At 36.4% G+C, this 18,516-nt stretch overlaps 1 long non-coding RNA gene and 1 pseudogene across 1 annotated transcript in view; one reads left to right on the top strand and one right to left on the bottom strand.

Annotated features, from left to right (window-relative positions):
- LOC149917445 (uncharacterized) overlaps window positions 1-18,516 on the top strand; it is a 56,174-nt gene that overhangs the window by 5,595 nt on the left and 32,063 nt on the right. The gene's annotated exons all lie outside the window — the stretch shown is intronic.
- LOC149917446 (uncharacterized) lies at window positions 984-10,972 on the bottom strand (annotated as a pseudogene).

Below are 18,516 nucleotides of genomic sequence, written 5' to 3'. Positions count from 1 at the left end.
TGCATGAATAGGCGGTGTGACCTTATTTAATTCTCCGTAATCCACTGTCATTCTCCACATGCCATCCGACTTCCGCACTGGCCATATGGGGGAATTATATGGGCTGTGTGCAGGTCTTATAATGCCCACTTTTTCTAATTCCTGCACTGTTCACAATATTTCATCTTGCCCACCCGGGAGTCTGTACTGCCTTACATTAGTAATCCAGCACGGTTTTGGCAGGCAAGTAGGCCCATGTTTTGCATGGCTTCTTAATATTGCCTGCACCGCCCAGGTACTGATATATCTCTGTCAAAGTCTGAATTCTCCCATAGTTGTCTAGAGAGCCATAGAATATCTATGCCCAGGATATATTCTTGTACAGGGGCAATAGACACCTTATACTTCCGGGGTGGGAGATGCCCAACCCCCAATTTCAATCATGTTTGGGTAACAGGAATAGTCTGTCCCCCAAAACCACCAGTCATCACTCTGTCTCCATCAAATTTGGTCAGATCTCTGTAGATAATTGATGTTTCTGCTCCAGTGTCCACTAATGCCATAACTCTCTGAATATTTTTTTGCGACCAATAAGTCATTAATTCTACATAGGACCTCTGGTCCTGTCTGGAAGCCCTGGAGGGACTAGCATCCCTCGTCACGGCATGAACTGTGCTACGGCCAATTCTTTTTCTTCTGGTGGCTCAGACACTGTGTCCCGAGACACCTGAGGCGGCTTTTTTTTTCTATTAGGGACAATGAAATCTTCTAGATTCTATGTCGTTGTTGGTATTCTCTCTATAACCCATACCCTTGGTTTCTTAGGGTAGTTCTGAAATTTTTGGTTGTCCTTTAGATGTCTCCAAAGCTGGAGAAGGACATGGTTGGGCTGGCGGTCAATCTTAGCAAATTGGACCCCAGCCCAAATTAAGTCATTAAACATTTGTTTTTGGGAGACCCTTATGGGTCCCGATTGAGGAGCTCAAGTAGCCGGCATTTTGGTTTTAGTCACCAGCAGGACCTTGGCTTCTTCTAATGTCCGAATTGTGGACAAGGCGCAACATTCGGACATTAGAACAAACACTTTCTGCCCCAGAATCCCACAGTCTTAATAACCAAGCTGACACACTTTCTCTAGGCTTCTGCCGAAATCGCTGTACTAAATCCATCAACTCTGTTGCCGTGTATGGCCGGGCTGCTACGTGCAAATGAGTCTGGGCAGGGGGCCACTGATCAGGCAGCACCTCTGCTGGTCTGTCCTGTACTTTTTTTGTTTTCTGAGTTATAAGAGGACGGACTTCTAGTGGATCTGTCAAAATTGGAGATTCGAGATCTAATTTAGATTTTTATTTTCCTGATCAATGAATTCCGTTGATTCAGGAGTCTGGTCATTGTTTATTGAAATGTTATGAATTTGATCTATTGGAAGATGAAGAATTGGTTTCTTTCCTCTTAATATGCCAAGTTCTTGCTCTAAGTTTTCAATACGGTCTTTCAAAAGTTGGTTTTCATTCTCTGAAGTATTATTTCTCATTTCAGCATGATTTAAAGCATTTAACAGTGGCCATGCCACCGTGGAGGCAGCTAATTGTCTTTCTTTCATGATCAATACATCTTTGCTAAGTCCCTGAAAGTAATCTGCCATGCGATGTGGGGAGGTATTTCCCATAACACATAGAGGACCCCATTGTTCAATGATAATCGCTAGTTCATAATAGGGAGATCCCACAGATCCTGAGATCTGCCCTGGAATCATTTTATCTAGGAGGGTAGCGTTCTCCCCCCGACCCATTTATAGAAATTCCAAAGAAAGGACGTGATGTAAATTTTAGTATGTTTGGCCTGGCTCGTCAAGTGTGTAATCAATGAATATTGAAATGTTATTGTTATGAAATAAACAAGAGAGTTAGGCTAAGCAGATTATAATAACAATAAAAGAATAGATAAAACGCTTACCTGTATCCTGGGCTTACTTATGAAACTCCAGCAGAGTGGATCACAAGAAGAGATCCTTCCCCACTGGTAGTCAGCTCTGAAATGGGTCAAGGAGAGTGGAGCCAGGTGTATGCGTGCAGTTTTTTTTCTGCAGTTCAATTAGGTGCAAATGGGTCAGAGAAAACTGAGTCAGATATTTTCATTATGATAAAGAAACAAATGTAACAGTTTATGATTTTGTTATGATGTTTGTTTTGTTTGAGAAATTCACAAGTGAAGTCAATTTTTTATTATCAGTGTAGTATTAACTCTGGCTTAATGTCTGCCAAGTGTCTCCTAAAATAAGGCTATGGCTTACCTCCTGGTAGCTTCAGTGATTACTGCAGAAGAAGGAGGTAATGATACATCCATGAAAATCCCATTTTGCTTTGACAGCTTCTCATTTTAAACTGTTCTTTTTGTTGCTTGACACTACAGTTACTATTTGTATGGCTGTTTTCTTATTTTTGAAATTTTACTGTAGCTTAATTACCTGTGGATAAGCAGTATAGTATCTTCTGTCATCTTATTTAGAAGCTGTCTTATGATAAGTCTTTACATTGCATGAGTATTGTTATTTCCAAACCATTTTCTATTAAAATGTAAAATACAGGGTAAGGATCTTCAGGACTTGCAGCTCTTGGAAAATATTGATTTCTATAAATTCAAAAAATAATGTCTTAAATCCTTCATCACTGTATTTTCATGATCCTCTGATCTAGTTAACGTCTAAAAATTGAGATAACAACAGTGTATCATCAAGGTAACTCACCAGATTAATCTCTGGTCTGCTGAAATGTGTTCTGATAGCCTTCTGGTAGCTTTGCAGTCCAGCACATTCCTTAGTTCTTTCTTCCCTTACTGGAGATCTAGATTACCCAGCACAAGTCTGCAGCTTGTTTACATTGTGTAAAGGAGCCTTTTCACTTGATCTACCTGCAAACCTATAGCCTTAAACAAAAAAGCCCGGGCAGTTTTATTTTTATTACTGGAGTGCATTTTAAGTAAAACTTGATCATATCTTTTAGTGGCTTTATCTTGATACTGTGCAAATGCATACCTTTAGGGCAGAATTATCTTTGGTTTAGGGCATAATGCTGGAATTCAATGATGAAGGTGATAATATCATCTTGCACTTTAAAACTTTGGGAGGTGTTCAGATCTTGACCATAATAAAGCTTTCTTCAGCAGATCGTACTTCTGTTCTTACAAAACGAGTAAGTGAGAGTTTGCAGTTTGCTGCTTTGTTTTGAAGAAGATCAGAAGAGTTCGATCTTTTTCATCTGGAGATAGGATAATGCTGACATTCTCAACTGTCCTGAGGAATTCTGTGTTTGAATTTAAGGACCTACCTTGCAGCACTTAAGTAGGAATATTATTATATTTCTTGAAATCTAGTCTAGATTTTGTGCATCTCAGCATTAAAGTGGCATTGGAGTCCTTGTCCCTGTTTTATGTTACAGAAGCTGAAAGATTGTTTCTGTTTGTTTTTTTTTTTTAGTTATTAAATTCACCTTGGAGTTCTATCTAGACCAGTGTATTTCAGAGAAAGGAAGTCAGCTTTCTTGAATAAAGCTGACAAAACATTTATTCTTCCCAGAAATACTGATTGACATGCATGAACTGAAGAAATAAGAGGATATGGTTCTAAATTGAAAGCCTTCCAGTACATACTGCTACAGCTGTTGGCTAGAGCATTTTTGTGCAATTAAAACTCTTCTTTCTCAACAGTTCTACTTTACCTCTGGCTTGACTTTTGTTCCCAACTCAGTAAATTGAAAGAATTTCTCTTAAATGAGAAATCAGATTAGATAAATTTGCATAATATAAATTATAAATATTTTATACTCTTTTGGAGGTAAAAATTAAGAAACGCAGACATACATTTTACATGATTCTATTTTTCCTTCACGTTGGTATTTTTCTTATTCTGCTTTCTTTGGCTTACAGAGAAGTAGGTGAAGCAATCTGCCATACAACTTGTGACTGTCAGTTTGTTGGTATTCTTGCTTAGTGTTGAGATAAAATGATTTTGCTACAAGATATGACTTTTGAATGATAAAAAATATTCAAACATAAGTTTACTAACAAGCAAATTTTCCTTATAAAAATCTGTTGTACTTACTGTGATTTTTAAAATATATAATATGGTTCAACACTTGTCTTGAAGGATTATCAAAAACTTGACTTTCCTCCAGCTAAAAAATGATGATCTAAACAAAGTATGGGATTGGAGTTAAGTATTTTTCAGAGTATTTTTCGTCATAAGTTGGCAGTAATGTCTGTCTGAAAATATTGTAGAAGTTTGTGTAGATCAGGCATGGTATTGTGGTATGAATATTAGGCTATATTGGAATAAATATTTGATTTTTGATGAGCTTCTATGAAAAGGATGAACTCCATCCATGACAATGGAAGCGAGTGTACTCATCCAGGTGTTCCTCTAGAAAATAGTTTTGTTGAAATTGTGCAGATGACCAAGATAATACTACATATAACGCAATTTAACTGCTCTCTTTTGTTTTTCTTGAGATATACTCTATATGTGTAGAAATACTTTGTGCTCTTTTCCCAAATATGCCTTAGCCTGATAAGTAAGAGTTGGAAAATAACAAACAAAAAACTGCAACAAACATTTCATGTTAGTGCATCTCTTTGGGCAAACACAACTTCTCTAATGACCCAGGTCTTGTTCTTTAAGCATAAATAAACAATGGATGTATGCAAGACAATCATATCCTTTCCATAGACTCAAGTCTGCCAGCTCCCTCCATTTCTCATAAAGTTTTCTATTCCTTTGGGCTTTCTGTTTATTTTACTCTCTAAAGAAATGTGCTATTATCTTATCTGCAGATTAGTTTGCTGAATTCCATCAAACCTTCATTCTGTGCTCTCAGACAGTTACTCTACTAATTGCTCCAGAGAAGTTCAAACCAAACACTCCATTCTCTGAAACGGTTCTTACAGCACTGCTTTTATAGTGCTTGGTTGTGTCTCCTGCCTTACAATTGCCAAGCCTGTTTGCATTGATTCTAAACAGCTGTGGCACTTCTTGAAGCAATGGTTAGCTCTTGATTGCCAAATGTAGTGCTAACAGTATGCATTGATTTTTGCTGTGGACTGTAAATACTTTCTGATTTCTTCTGTGAATTTTTCTTTTATAGTAATTTTAAGAGTGTTGAAATTACAAAACATATATCTTGTTTGTTATTTCTAATGAATGTTCTGTTCATTGAAATTATAACTGTTGCTTGTTTTGGAGTGTAGCAGAAATGCTAAGTCATGGCTTGAAGCAGTGATTGAGCACCTGGTAGGTAGGCAGGGCCAACCCAGGAGCACTCAGGTGCAAGCAGTGTACCTGAGTGAGCAGAAGGGATGGAGTCAGGATCTTTCCAGACCTCACTTAAGGTTTGGTAGTGGGGGCAAGGGTCTCTTGCTGGAGATCTTTGCATACCTGCTGCCTTCTGAAGGTAAGTAGTGTCTTTGCTTCTGTTTTATAGCTGTTGTGTTTGAGCAAGTTCTCATTTGCTGTGCTTTCTATCGTGCTATTTAGGGTTGGATGAAGCAAGGTAATTCTTAGTTGAGCAAAATTATGCAACTAACATGTGTCATAGTATGATTGGATTTTAGTATTAGTGTGTCTTTTGGATTTATTGTAAGGATTTCTGAATGCCCATAGGGACAACTGCAGATAGAAACTGTATCATGGGAAGATCATTTAAGCTTTGCCTGTATTTTTGGTGTTACTTTTAAATTACAATATGCAAATTCCTAATGTCAAAAAATAAATAGTTAATGTCCTGTAACTGTAGGAGTATAATTGATGTTGAATAACTAACTTCTTAAATGTAGCAGATTGAAATTGTTTTATGTTGATACATTTTTTTTTACTATAAAACTTGGATAAAGATGGTGTGTGTGTGTGTGTGTTATGTTTATCATATATAGCATTCATTTCTAGAGCTTTCAAAGTAAGATAAGTATTGCTTTTCTTCTGTCTAATGTGTTCCTTGTAACAGATGATGGCAATGGGAATGTGTTCGGATTTCTCAAAAAGATTATTTGTGAGGGTGTGTTTTGTATGGGGTAGTTTCTGATACTCACTTTGCTCTAGTTTGGCAATGGATAGTTGTTACGTGGTGTAGGTTCAACAGTTTTTTTTTGAATTTGCTTAGTTGTTGTTCCAGAGTTCGGGTTGCAACATAACATTAATGACTGTTCCAAGCTCTTGTTTCAAATGTTGGGAAGTTGAACTGTATTTTTAGAAGTGGATTCAAACTCTTTTTAAAAGAATAAATACAAAGTAGACTCTATAACTGAAGTTAATGTATGCTTTCAGATAGGCCATATTTATCAGAGTCATCAAGGTTCAAAAAGATCTCCAAGATAATCCAGTCCAACCATCCACCTGCCATCAGTATTTCTCTACTAAACCATGTCCCTCAGTACAACATCTCATCCTTTTTTGAATATCTCTGCACACATCTGTATATCTATAGCAGCTGTATAATAGAGTAGCGTGACTAAAGCTTTATTTTGAAGGGAAGGAAGAAAGTGCAGAGTGACTGATTTTTCTGTCATCATGAAGGCAGTGGATAATGGGAACACAGCTGTTTAAAAAATCATGCAGTGTTAAAGCTATACACCAATCCAATTACTGGAAGGTGAATGTAAAACAAAATGCTTTATGCATTGAATTTCTGGAGATTGTAAACTCAAGTAGCTGGTTCAAAATGGGATTGTTGTCATAAACAAGATGATGATTTTATAATTACAAGAACTAGTTTAAGAAGCATCTTCTGATATTCATGATGCATTAGTGGATGCTGTAGGAATGCACTGGGAGGAACAGTCTGGACTTGTGTGTTCTCCCAAAAAGGCATTTCTCTGGCAGTATTTTTTACTATTTTGAACTTCTGTGCTAGGTGGATCTGTGGCTGACATAGGAAGACCAAGTTCTTCCACGTGAAATATTTGATTTTTAAGTAAAAAAAATTTTTTTTTTCCTAGTAGTACTTGCTGGCAGTCTTAAAGGATCTTAAAAATGATATGAGAAACTCAGATAATTTTCCTTCCCAATTCTTATGATTATACAATTTTTTTTAAATAGGCATTCAGAACATTAGTATGCGCTTTTTTGTCAGTACATAGTAATGAAAATGTCTGATATTTACCATAAAGCTATTGCATGACTGTTGCTTCAACTGCTTTTGAGTCCTTGCCAGGAGTTAGACTGTGGGTGTAATTTCCTTTTAAGAACTTCATATTGGGTAGTCCTGCACTCTGGTTTGTGTGGATTTGTGCCAGAGCAAATCAAATATGAAATATTGTCCTATTTTACATTTAGAATTCCAAAGTAACTTATGGATACTTTGAGAATATGTTCTGTGTCTGTTGTCAACTGTAATCTTCTCTTTCTCCAGTTAAGTTTATTAATACTTCTTCCTTGAAGATGTGTATTTCTCTGAAAGATGTTATTACTTTATTTTCAGTAAATCAGTAATGCATTTCATGGCACTTGCTATATTACTCAGTCTAGCTAGTGCTTACTTCTTATTGATGGAAATGGCAGAGTGCTAATGTAAAGTAATGCTACACAAGGGTTGGAAAGCCTCAATATATGGTGTGTGCACTGAAAACTATTGCACTGCTGCCGTTTTGAGTGTTCAAGGCACAGCATAGCTTTGTTCATATATGTAGGTAAATAATTATAAAAGCATGCGTGTCTGAGAACTGGAAGTTTGATAGCTGAGATTACAAAAGTTGCTTTTAAATAAATAAAAGTATGCCTGAGAAATATATTGTATGCAGAGTTTGGTTTCAGATTAGTAAAATTGAACAAGAAAGGGAAATACATAGTTACGTTACTGAATACTTTAAAAACTAATCGAAGTATAGCTATCCTTCTTAAGTTTTAATTTCTAATATTTTTAGACTACAGTTTTAAGGGAAATCTGAAAATGCTATCTGTGTTATGTCTCCAATAAGTACCTGGGTGGGAAAAACAACACGTTGTCTTTGTACTTTCAGAAGATCATTCAAGTTGAGGTCAGATGTAAAATGTGGTCAGATGTGCCCTCAAGCGTGAAGCAGTGTTGACAATTTCAATAACTTCCCATTTGATTTAGACTGGATGAAGGAATTTTATGTGAATGGAGACAGTGTGAACTTTTTGGCCTTCCTGCTGGACACAAAGTATTTGCCAAATGCCTGATATGACTTCTGATAATTCACCCAACTTATTCATAGATTTAGTAATAAGAGTATTTGTTACTTCCAGAAACTTCAGTTCCTTCTCTCTATAAAGACATGCATGTTCTTGTAAATAAAATCTTTCTTAAAGGAGTTATTGTGTTTTTGCCTTTGGCTGTAGCGTATCTTGCAGCTAGGATTATGAGGAAGCTGTCCAGGCCACCTTACAAGAGAAGCAAAATTGTTCCTGTGATCAGTAGTCCTGATGATTTTTGTATACTTTTCCATAATACTTTTCTGAGAAAGTGATTACTTAAAGCACTGGTAGCAAAATGAACTCTATGTGTATTACACGTGATGTCTGTGGAGTGTTCCTCCAGAGTCTCCAGAGCCATCCACCAACAAGAACTCCAAGGCAATATGATTCAGGTCTTTATTTCAATTTTCACATCCATCTGTTCTGATCATCAGACACATCTGGTCTCACTGTTGGAGACACCCCCTCTCTTACAGAGACAGTTGAGCTGAGTTATGCAGCTTTGTGTAAGGATTCCAGGGCACTGACCCTTCTCCTGTCCTTCCCTCAGAACTGAGTAAGAAATGCATCTTTAGCAGCTAAAACAAATAAGCTGCATTTTAATGAATGTAAAGGAGTGTATTTACTTTCACTGTAGCATTTTGGGATTAGTATCTACTTTTTAAAGTACCTCTGATCCAGGCTTTACCAAGCAGAGGTAAAACTCCATCAGCAACTCTACTGCTTATTTCAAGGTTTCAAGAGCAAATAAGTGGATAGTGGTATTTTGGTATATTCAAAATGTGAGATGATCTATCTACAGACAGAATTGCAACTTGTTGGATAGAAATTATTCTCAATTTTTGCTGTCAACTGTAGGTGAATGGAAACTTGATTGGAATTCTGAATAACGCTATTTTAATGATGCTTTCTCCCCTCTCTTACTAATGTATTTTCTGTATAGCTAACTTAGAAAAGCTTGTCTGATCCTTGTCTTGCTCATGACTTGGTCATACAACACTGAGCATAGCCAGCTTTGTAAGTGAAGGTGCTATCTGGGATTTCAGGGGAAAATATTTGTAGAGTAGCAATGTGGTTCTGCTCACTTTCTGTCTCGTTGTGGTGTACACCAGATACTGGTGGTTCTCTTCGCCTCCTCTCTGGTTTCTTCTGTCTTCTCTGCACTTACCTTAGTCTTGTGACTAAGAGTCTTTTGAATGGCCTTAGTAATGCCTCATTCCTTAACAGAATGGCTTTTCTGACATGGAATCTCAGGGTAATGCCAATAATAAGGTTTTTGTTTTTTTTTTTTCTTTTTTTCTTTTGCTGTATGCTTATCACACTCTCACTTGTGGGAGTGTATTACTCATACATGGAAGGTGAATTGTCGAAGTGATTTTAAGTAGATGAAATTTTTTTTTGGTACTTGATTCACTTTCTTATACAGTGTCAACTAGAGGAACATAAGTAATAAGAAACTAATATAATTTTGCTTGACGGGAAATCTAGAAATGGGTATATCAGTGAGCATGTTGTCCAATATATTTATACTTTAGCTATGTGAAAATATTTATTTCTATGATGTTTGAATGTCCCACAAATTTAAAAGTAGATAAATGAAAATATAAATTTAAGTATCTTCAGTAGTTGAGAGCTCATACTGTAGATGTGATAAATTCTATGTACCTCTTTCTGTCAAGCCATGCAAATTAAAGTTATTTCTGCAGTGTTGAACTGAATAGCTCAGGAAAGTTGTACAGAGCCAAAATATGGGGTAGGATCAAGATACTTCCACAAAGAGTTTCTAAAGGAGAAGATGTGGCTTATTTCCCAGGCACTGAACTTCCAGATTCCTTGTCTCTGCTTGCACCATGTCACAGTGCAACTCAAATCCCATTGCATTCACAGCTGAGGGAGAACAACAGTAAGCCAGGTGTTCAATACTTCTGAGATCAGTTAAAGGTTGCAATTTAGTCTGCTTTCCTCAATATTTGAAGTATCGTATTTAACAGTGTTAAAGTATGTCTGTTTTAATGGTGGGGCCCCATTTGAAATGGGAATTACTTTTTTCATATGTCACTCTAGAACTTGATATTTTAAGACTTGAGATCTATTGGGCCCCACTAATAACACCCTTCTGAAGTTTCAGGAAAATATTGTATGTATTCACAGAATACAAGTAATACATACCTTTGATTTTTTTTTTTTTAATTTTTATTATTCCCCTCCCTGTCACCAATATTTGTTTCCAAATTGTAAATATATATCACTGATGATGACTTCAGGCTCTTTCCTTTAAGCACTACAGTAAGAGTGCTCTTACAGCATTGTTTTAATGCATTTAAAATGTCTGACCACTAGATGTCATGCCCTTATTTTGGAATGTGTAATGCTGGCTTACAGCATTCATTGTTTTCTTTATAATCAGTGTGTGAAGAATTTTTTCAGAACTCTAATACTGTCTTTAGAGTAGTATTTGTTTTTCAATGGCAACTATTTATTCAGTTGCCTTTAATATTTGCTTTCCATTTACTAACTTGCTAGTTAAGCTACTATTCTTTTTGTGACAAATGCTGATTTGGTTTCATCATAGCTTAGAAACAAGCAAAAAATACCACCAGGAATTCTGGAAGTTTCTTCTATTTTGATTGTGATGCATTTCTGAAAGGGCTGCTACCTTACCTGTGTTTTTGCCAATAATTCAGTTCTTTGGAGGCCTAATGTTAAGCTTCAAGCCAGGATTCAACCATCAGTTTTTCTTACCTCTTGAAAGAACTGTGCATCTCGTATGTGGCTACTCAGTACATCCATGTTCTGTTTTTAATTTGTGTATTATAATGTACATCAATTTCTTCACATTTCTAAAATTTTCATTTTTCCTGGGTTCCTATTCTTCTTACAAGTAACTTAGCACTCTTTCCAAAAGTAAACTGGACTATGTGTAGACAAATACTCAAAAGCATGAATTTTGGGGAGGTCGTTAAAATAATATATATGTAACTCAGATATAATGTAGAAATAATTCTAGAAAGTCAGACTGTTGTGTCACTTAGCACACCATCCCTTTTCTGGTCAGTTAACAGTGAATGTCTAGCAAAGAGCATGGAAGCAATGCCAACATGCAGCAATGACTCCTAGGATACACTCCCAGCCTTCAGCGTTTTATTGCTGTATGGCCTTCATCCACAAATAAAGTCTTAGTGGCCTGTTCTTTTCCAGAAATTGTTGCTTTTGATCCCATGTAAATTCTTCTGTGATGTTGCAAGGTGTTCGTCAGTGTAATATCTTGTAAGAAGTAGGGTCTTTCTTTGGTAGCTTAGCCTGCAGTGCACACAAGTTGGTGCCATTTAGTTCACATGCTGGAAGACAGGAAATAATTCCACGTTCGCTTTTTACGCAAGTCAAGATTTAGTAGGTCTCATTTTTACCATGTCAACAATCCCTTTTCTAACCTATGGAATTCTACGTTACCTTGAAAGTCATTTTATATGTTAATTGCTTGTTGCCTCTATTTTTATAACTGTTATCGCTGTGGAATTACACAGCGACCTGATGTTTTCTTTTGCTCCATGCTTACCATCCTTAAATCCTAATAACTAGTTTACTCTTCATTGCTACTGAGCACTGAGCCAATTGTACCAATGTCTTTATGGAGCTGCTGTAACATTAAGGTCATACTTCAATAGCAGTTTTCCATTCAGAGTCTGTCATATTGGTGAACTTGAGTTTTTTCGTATTTACTACTTTTTTAACTTTGGATTTACACTGAATTTGTTTTGTGTTTTTTTTTTTTTTTTTTTTTACTGTCCAGACAGGACTAAAAAGACTTCTGCAGTTCCTTGTCCCTCTGCCTCTCATCTTTCTCGAATGAGTAGTATCAAGAGACCTTATCTTAGTATTTACTCACTTTTCTAGATGACTTATGGAGATGTTGCACAGCGAAAGCCAGGCATAAACCATTTTGGCATTTTATTAGGGAAATACCATTCTGGGGAAAACAGACCAAATTTCCTTGCTCTGTTCTTTATTTCGTCATTGATTTACTCATTTGAGGCATTCCACGATCATCTTATTTTGAGAGCTTATGGTAAGGAACTTAAGTGCCTTTTGGTAATACGAGGAAATAGTATTAACCTGATTTCTTTGAATTTACAGACTTCAGAGAGTTCCAGTGGATGTAATAATGATTACATCTATCTTCATTCTCTAGAGTAAGCTGTGATTTGTTATTCAATCAGCTGAAGGATCTCTCAGTGTTTCTTCAAAGTAATGATTCAGCAGCACTGCTTTATTCCTTTTTCTCTGTATAATGCTGTATGTTCTAGCACTGTATTCTAAAATTCACATGGTACAGCTTTTTCACTGTCATTGTGGATGCATCCTCATCCATGGTATTTTTTTCTTCTAATAGCAAAGCTTCAGCATTAAGAAAAAGCAAGAGAATAGGAAGATTATCTTCGCAAGTTTTTAAAAAGAAAAAATGGCATTAATTGATGTGCTGTTTGCTGCCACCCTGTGTCTGTCTTAGCCTTTCAGTGTTCGGCCAAGCAGAAAGTCTACAAGCAGGGAATTTGTGTAAAAGGAAAAGTCCTTCGTCATACGGTTCAGATGGAATTTTCCTTCTGGTTAGGAGCTCTATTAAATCCCTAAGCTGTTTTGAATGGTCCATGCAGATGCTAAATGAGCTGCTTCCTTTCCTGAAAAATTTAAAACATAAAAAACCCAAAAGCCTCCCACAGAATTCCAATTCAGTTCTGCCTTGCTTTGTTATCTGAATACAGTGATAGTAGAATTGAGGTATTACCATTTCGACTATTTTTAAGATGAAGTACTTAACTCATTGAGTGACAGTCTTGTCTATTTCTCTTGGAAAAGTTGGTGGGTTATCTAAAGGTTTTCTACTTATGTGATACATCTCTCATGTATAACTCTTAACTATTGTTTCTATCTTGAATTGGGGTTATTCCAGGTGCTGATGCCTTAATGGTAGGTGCACAAATTAAACTATGTGAACAGAATAGAATGAATGTCACTTTTTCAATAATTAGAACCTTAATCATTAAGCCTATGTGTTTCATTTCATCTTTTGCATTATACTTTTTCCTACCTTTAGCTAAAAAATGACTTGTACTTCCTTATATCCTGTGCAGTGATTGTATTCCTCTAAAAATGTACAGAGGTCCTTGAAAAAATATAACTTTGTTAATAATGGTGGTTCTCTCTCACTATATGCAATAACTCTCAGCCTCTGCATCTTCTGCAAGAAAGTTCACTTCACTTAAGTTAGCGTCACAGATGAGAATTATTATGTGACTACTTCACTCTCAGATATTCTCAAGTCAAGTTTTAAGAATCACTGGAATGTGGGCAGTGGAGGAGGAATTTCCATCCTTTTATTGTCCTAATCCTTGAGCTGCTTGTCCTTGCTCCAGCATTTGTTCTATGAACTAGATAAATTATGTTTGAAATTCAATTGGCACGAAAAATCCAAAAATGTAAATAGATAAAGAGTAATGTGATGACAAATTAAAAAGCATCCCTCTTCAGTGAATGTTAATGGAAGATGCATAGAAGATACTGCTGAGGATTTGAAGAAATAAGAGTTAGAATAAACTGCATAGCGTGGTAGATTTCCTATGTTCTGGTTGAACGTACCCTTTTCTAACGCTTATTGGCTTATGCAGTTTACGCTTTAATAATCAAATGCATGCAGAACTCTTCTCATGAGCCACTAAAGGAAAGAGATACTACATGTGGTACTCTTTATAGTAAATGGCTTTTTACATTAAAAAAAACTACAACATATTTGTGGTAGAACTATGCAAATCTATCCATTGACAGAGCAGCTGCTTTGTCTGGAATAAAATAGGAATTCCTAGAAAAGGTTATAGAGAACACATGCATTAAACTTTTCCAATGCACTACTCATAGGCAAGTGATTTACAGCAAAGATGTTGGAGCTAGAAGTGTACAAAATGCTATAGGATGTCATCAATGTAGTTAGCTCTGTAAGACAAGCCTTTTGAGCAGCAGAATCTGTACAGACTTTGTAATGAGATGGGAATGTCCACGACTGCAGAGCAGGTTTTTGCTGGTTATCACATAACAAAGTGTTTAAAATAGTAGTCAAACTTTAAGCATTTGTTTTTGGGTTTTTTTGTGTTTTTTGTTTTGTTTGCGTGTATTTCTTTTAAAGACCAGTGTTGCAGTTTTGCTGACCTTTTCTCTGATGACACGTGGCTGTATGTAGTTTGCTACCTGGCAGATATTTTTAAAATAAACCCACTTAATGTGTCCCTTCAAGGTGAAGTTGATGTTAACTCCTTGCTCATTGTTAAAACTCCTTTTCAAAAGAAACTTGTGCTATGGAGAGAACATTCTGAAAATGAATGTTTAGGAGTGTTTCCTTTAGGTGATTTTGTTGCTGGAAATGGTACAAATGTCACTTATAAAACCCTATTATCTCCCTCTACACTTAAGCCTAGAAACAGAGTTTTCTAACCTGCTTCAAAATTTTCCAAGCAATGAATTTCAGTGGGTTTTGAACATGTTTGTTAAAAAGGAAGATGTGCAATACTTGCCAATAAGTTTAGAAAACAACACATTTCCAGTATGGAAAACAGGCAGCTACAAGTCTAATATCAGGACAAAATTCTTTGTGTATTTGGTGGGTGGGATTGGAAAATGGCCAACATGATTTAGTCAGCACAGGCAGTAATGAGTCTTTCTTTGGCTCTACCAAGTTCTGAGGTGACTTTTTCAATGATATCCACCATTAAAACCAACTATCAGAATAAACTGAACATAGACCAGACCTTTGGATTACTGTATCAGTAAAGATTTGACCACAGCTTTAAAAAATAGTGAATTGTGTTCAGTCACATAGCTCTGGCTAAAAATATACATATACTTATTTTCTAAACATATATGTATTCCTGTACTAATGTTGTACACATTATAAAACATAGAGAAAGTAAAAAGTAAAAGTGAAGATGAAATTAATAGTATTTTAATATACTTTTTTGGTAGTATAGAAAATTAATTTCTGATGCTAAAAATCTAATCTTTGTTAAGGAAGGCAGACTCTTCATTAACTACTGCAGAATTTCTAATGATCAGATTAAAACTGATGAAAAACATGATCTTAGGTTCATATTTTTTAATTTAGATATCCATGCCTTTCACTGTCAAATGTTTTTTAGGCTTTAATCTCTTACATTATTAAAACAAACAAATTCTGTTGTTTTTTATTCCAGAATACACTTCAACTATTATGGGTTTCTCTTTAGCTTGTCTATTGAACCATAATAATGCATTTCAAGACATGATCAAAGCTATTGTATTTGCAAATATCGTTTTGGTCTTGCATTCCTTTTACATCACTGTCTTCTACATGTTTTCTAGACTTTTCACATGTTTTTTTTTTTTGTATGTTTTTTTTAATCCCAGAAGTAGATACTTTTAGTGCACCAGCAGGACTGTGAGACAGAGATGGCATTCTCTGGGGGAGGAGGAGAACAATGTCTAGTCTGAAATCTGCAAACTTGATTACTGTTTTTGATGTTAGATGTAGTTCAAGTTCCTATGGTTTCATAGGAATGTTATTTAACAGCAGGCACATGAATTCTTTAAGGGTTCGCTAATTAGACCATCGAACATAACCACAAACTTTTATTTCATTTCCATTTGTTAGAATGTGTTTAAAATGCTTACAAAACAACTTTCTGATATCTTATAATCTGTAGTAAGTAACAGGTCATTGTACAAAATCATTAGTTTATTATTTCCTTGCAAAGAATGTGGAAAGCAAAGCACACTTATTGCTCCTAGTGTGGACCTCCAAAGGAGCTGCTGTGCTACAAGTCAATGGTATGAAAAGGAAGAGCTTATGTATGGTTAAATGTAAATGATTTTCTGTGGTTTGAGATGCCTTGAGACATTGTAGTGTATCAAGTTTTGAATGCAACATAATGATATCTAATCATGTTCAAAATTTACATCAATGATCTTGGAGGAGGGCTTCTTTTTAGAAACATTAAGCTCCTATTTAAAGTATATCAAAACAGATTGTCAGCATCTGGAGATTTCTTATCTTGTGATTGTTTTTTTTTACATGGCCTTTTCTGAGTGAACTAAATATGAACAAATTGCAAAAATTCAAAATACAGGAGACAAGAATCTCTTAAATATTTTAAGTAGTAATGGTTCTCAGAGCATATGGGGCACCCCCTGAAAGTCTCATACAACACGTAGATGATAAATATCAGAGAAATTATGCTCAGTCTGAAGCCTACTTTAACTTTATTAGTAAAAATTACTTCTAGTGTCAGATGTCACAGTACTAGTCCATTCAAGTGATAAGTTGATAAGAGTGGTAAGCTTTTATTAACTTACCGATCTGGATTTCCTGGTATATTTAAAAATATCGTTTTACTGCACTATGATGCAATAAATTGTGTGCCTACTAGGAAAAAATTAGGAACAGTTGTTAAATATGGGATTGAGAAAACTTCTTAAGTACTAGTAGATGGCTAGCTGCTCAGCTGTAAGAATTAGTAATGCTTTTGTTCCTTAACCTGGAACTAAAATTGCAGTCTAGTGTTAGCGACTTTCTAATTTTAAGCTTGAAGTAACCTATAATGCATTTATAACTATTTTCTTTTGCCTTGTGTTGTCCTTAAGTTTAAAAAGTTACTTTCCTTCCTGGTGGTGCCAATGCAACGAATTTGCAGCAAACAGCAAGATCTTCTTGCACTACAAATTGGCATGGATCTTACCTCTGCTTCAGGCTCTATTTTTTATGTCTGGACACCCATGCTCAGCAAATAAATCCCATAAGGAAAGTAATGATTGAAAGTTTTTCTTTAATGAAGAATTGGTTTCTTGACCCTGTTTACTGCATGGCTACATGAGCATTTAGGCTGCCAGAAAGTTGCAGGTTGTAGTGAAGCAGAGATGAATGTGGATTTGGGGGTGTGGCTCTATAAAGTTGCGGATAAGGGGAAAAAGCTAGTCTCATCACTTGACACAGGCATAAGTTCTGTTACTTGGTTATTGTAAAATAGGATTTTTCCATTCTCTGATCATCCTATTAGCACTTCTTTGCACATGTCCCAGTTTAAATTCATTTTTTTAAATGTAAATTGCCAGAGTTCTGCATAGCTCTATACTCAGGGACTTGAAGTGTAATGCAAAATAGCATGAAGACCTCCTACTCTTCTGAAATCTTTTCTGATTTAAGGTCATTTTTGTCTTGTAGGGCTGCTTCACAATGGGGACTTGGTTGTCTTGAGATTGGCTAATATGCTGTGATCTTCATTTCTCTAGTGTATTAGTTTCTGTGGAGTTGTCACAAAGCTGGATTTTAGGTGTGAATTGTTGAGTATGATGATAGAACCATTAGACTTGGAAGGGGCCTGTAAAGATCACATAGTCCAACTCCCCTGCAATGAACAGGATCACCTACAGCTATATCAGGGTGCTTAAAGCCCCATCCAGCCTGACCTTGAATGTTTCTGGGTGTGGGGTATCTGCCACTTCTCTGGATAACCTTCTCCAGTGCCTCAACACCCTTTCTATAAAATATATAAAATAAAAAAAAAAACACACCACCACCAAAATCTCCCTTATATCCAATTTAAATCTTCCGTCTTTTAGCTTGAAATGAATTCCCTTTTGTCCTATCAATGCACCCTTCTAAAGAGTCTGTCCCCTTCTTTCCTACAGCCCCCCTTTAGATACTGAAAGGCTGCTATGCTGATGTCTGCAAAACCATTATGGTGCCAAATTGCTCCCATAGCTTGTTGTTCTTTCTTAGCAGCTCAGGGTACCAGGGTTATACAGGAATCAGTTTCTTGTGACTGTTGCTCTGCTGGCAATGTACTCAGCTCCTTGTACTCACACTTCTTCCCCAGCTCTGTCAGCTCAGCTGCTGGAGCGGATAACAAAATAGAAAGCAGTTCATTCACTTCAGCGTATGTGAGCAGATAGGTTTAAATGCTTAAAGCTGGCCCCTCCTTTTAGCAGGGCCTGATGTTACTAGGTTTCATAGCCACATACTAGGGAATTCTACTCACTCCGTGGCTCTTTTCCCCTCCTCTTCACTTCTCGTTATTAGAGATAATAGTGTCCTAGAGGATTTGGTCATTCCTAGAGATGTGCACAGAGCATACTCTGGCATTTCGGCTGTATGGTAGTGGAGCTGGAAATTCTGAATTAGGGTGTGCTTGTCTTTCCTCTTGATGTCCACCAGCAGTGTTCCCTGTCTCCTGAGACAAGGTGCTCAGACCAGCGCTGAGTCACAGGGGGCTTGTGCAGAGTGTGGGGAACTGCAGCCATCTGTTGCTGGTGCTCAG

Source organism: Phasianus colchicus, chromosome 6 (genome assembly GCF_987193195.1).
Source record: "Phasianus colchicus chromosome 6, bPhaCol1.hap1.1, whole genome shotgun sequence".
NCBI classification, from domain to species: domain Eukaryota; kingdom Metazoa; phylum Chordata; class Aves; order Galliformes; family Phasianidae; genus Phasianus; species Phasianus colchicus.
The sequence above is the reverse complement of the archived record's forward strand: the minus strand, read 5'-3'. Positions and strand labels throughout refer to the sequence as shown.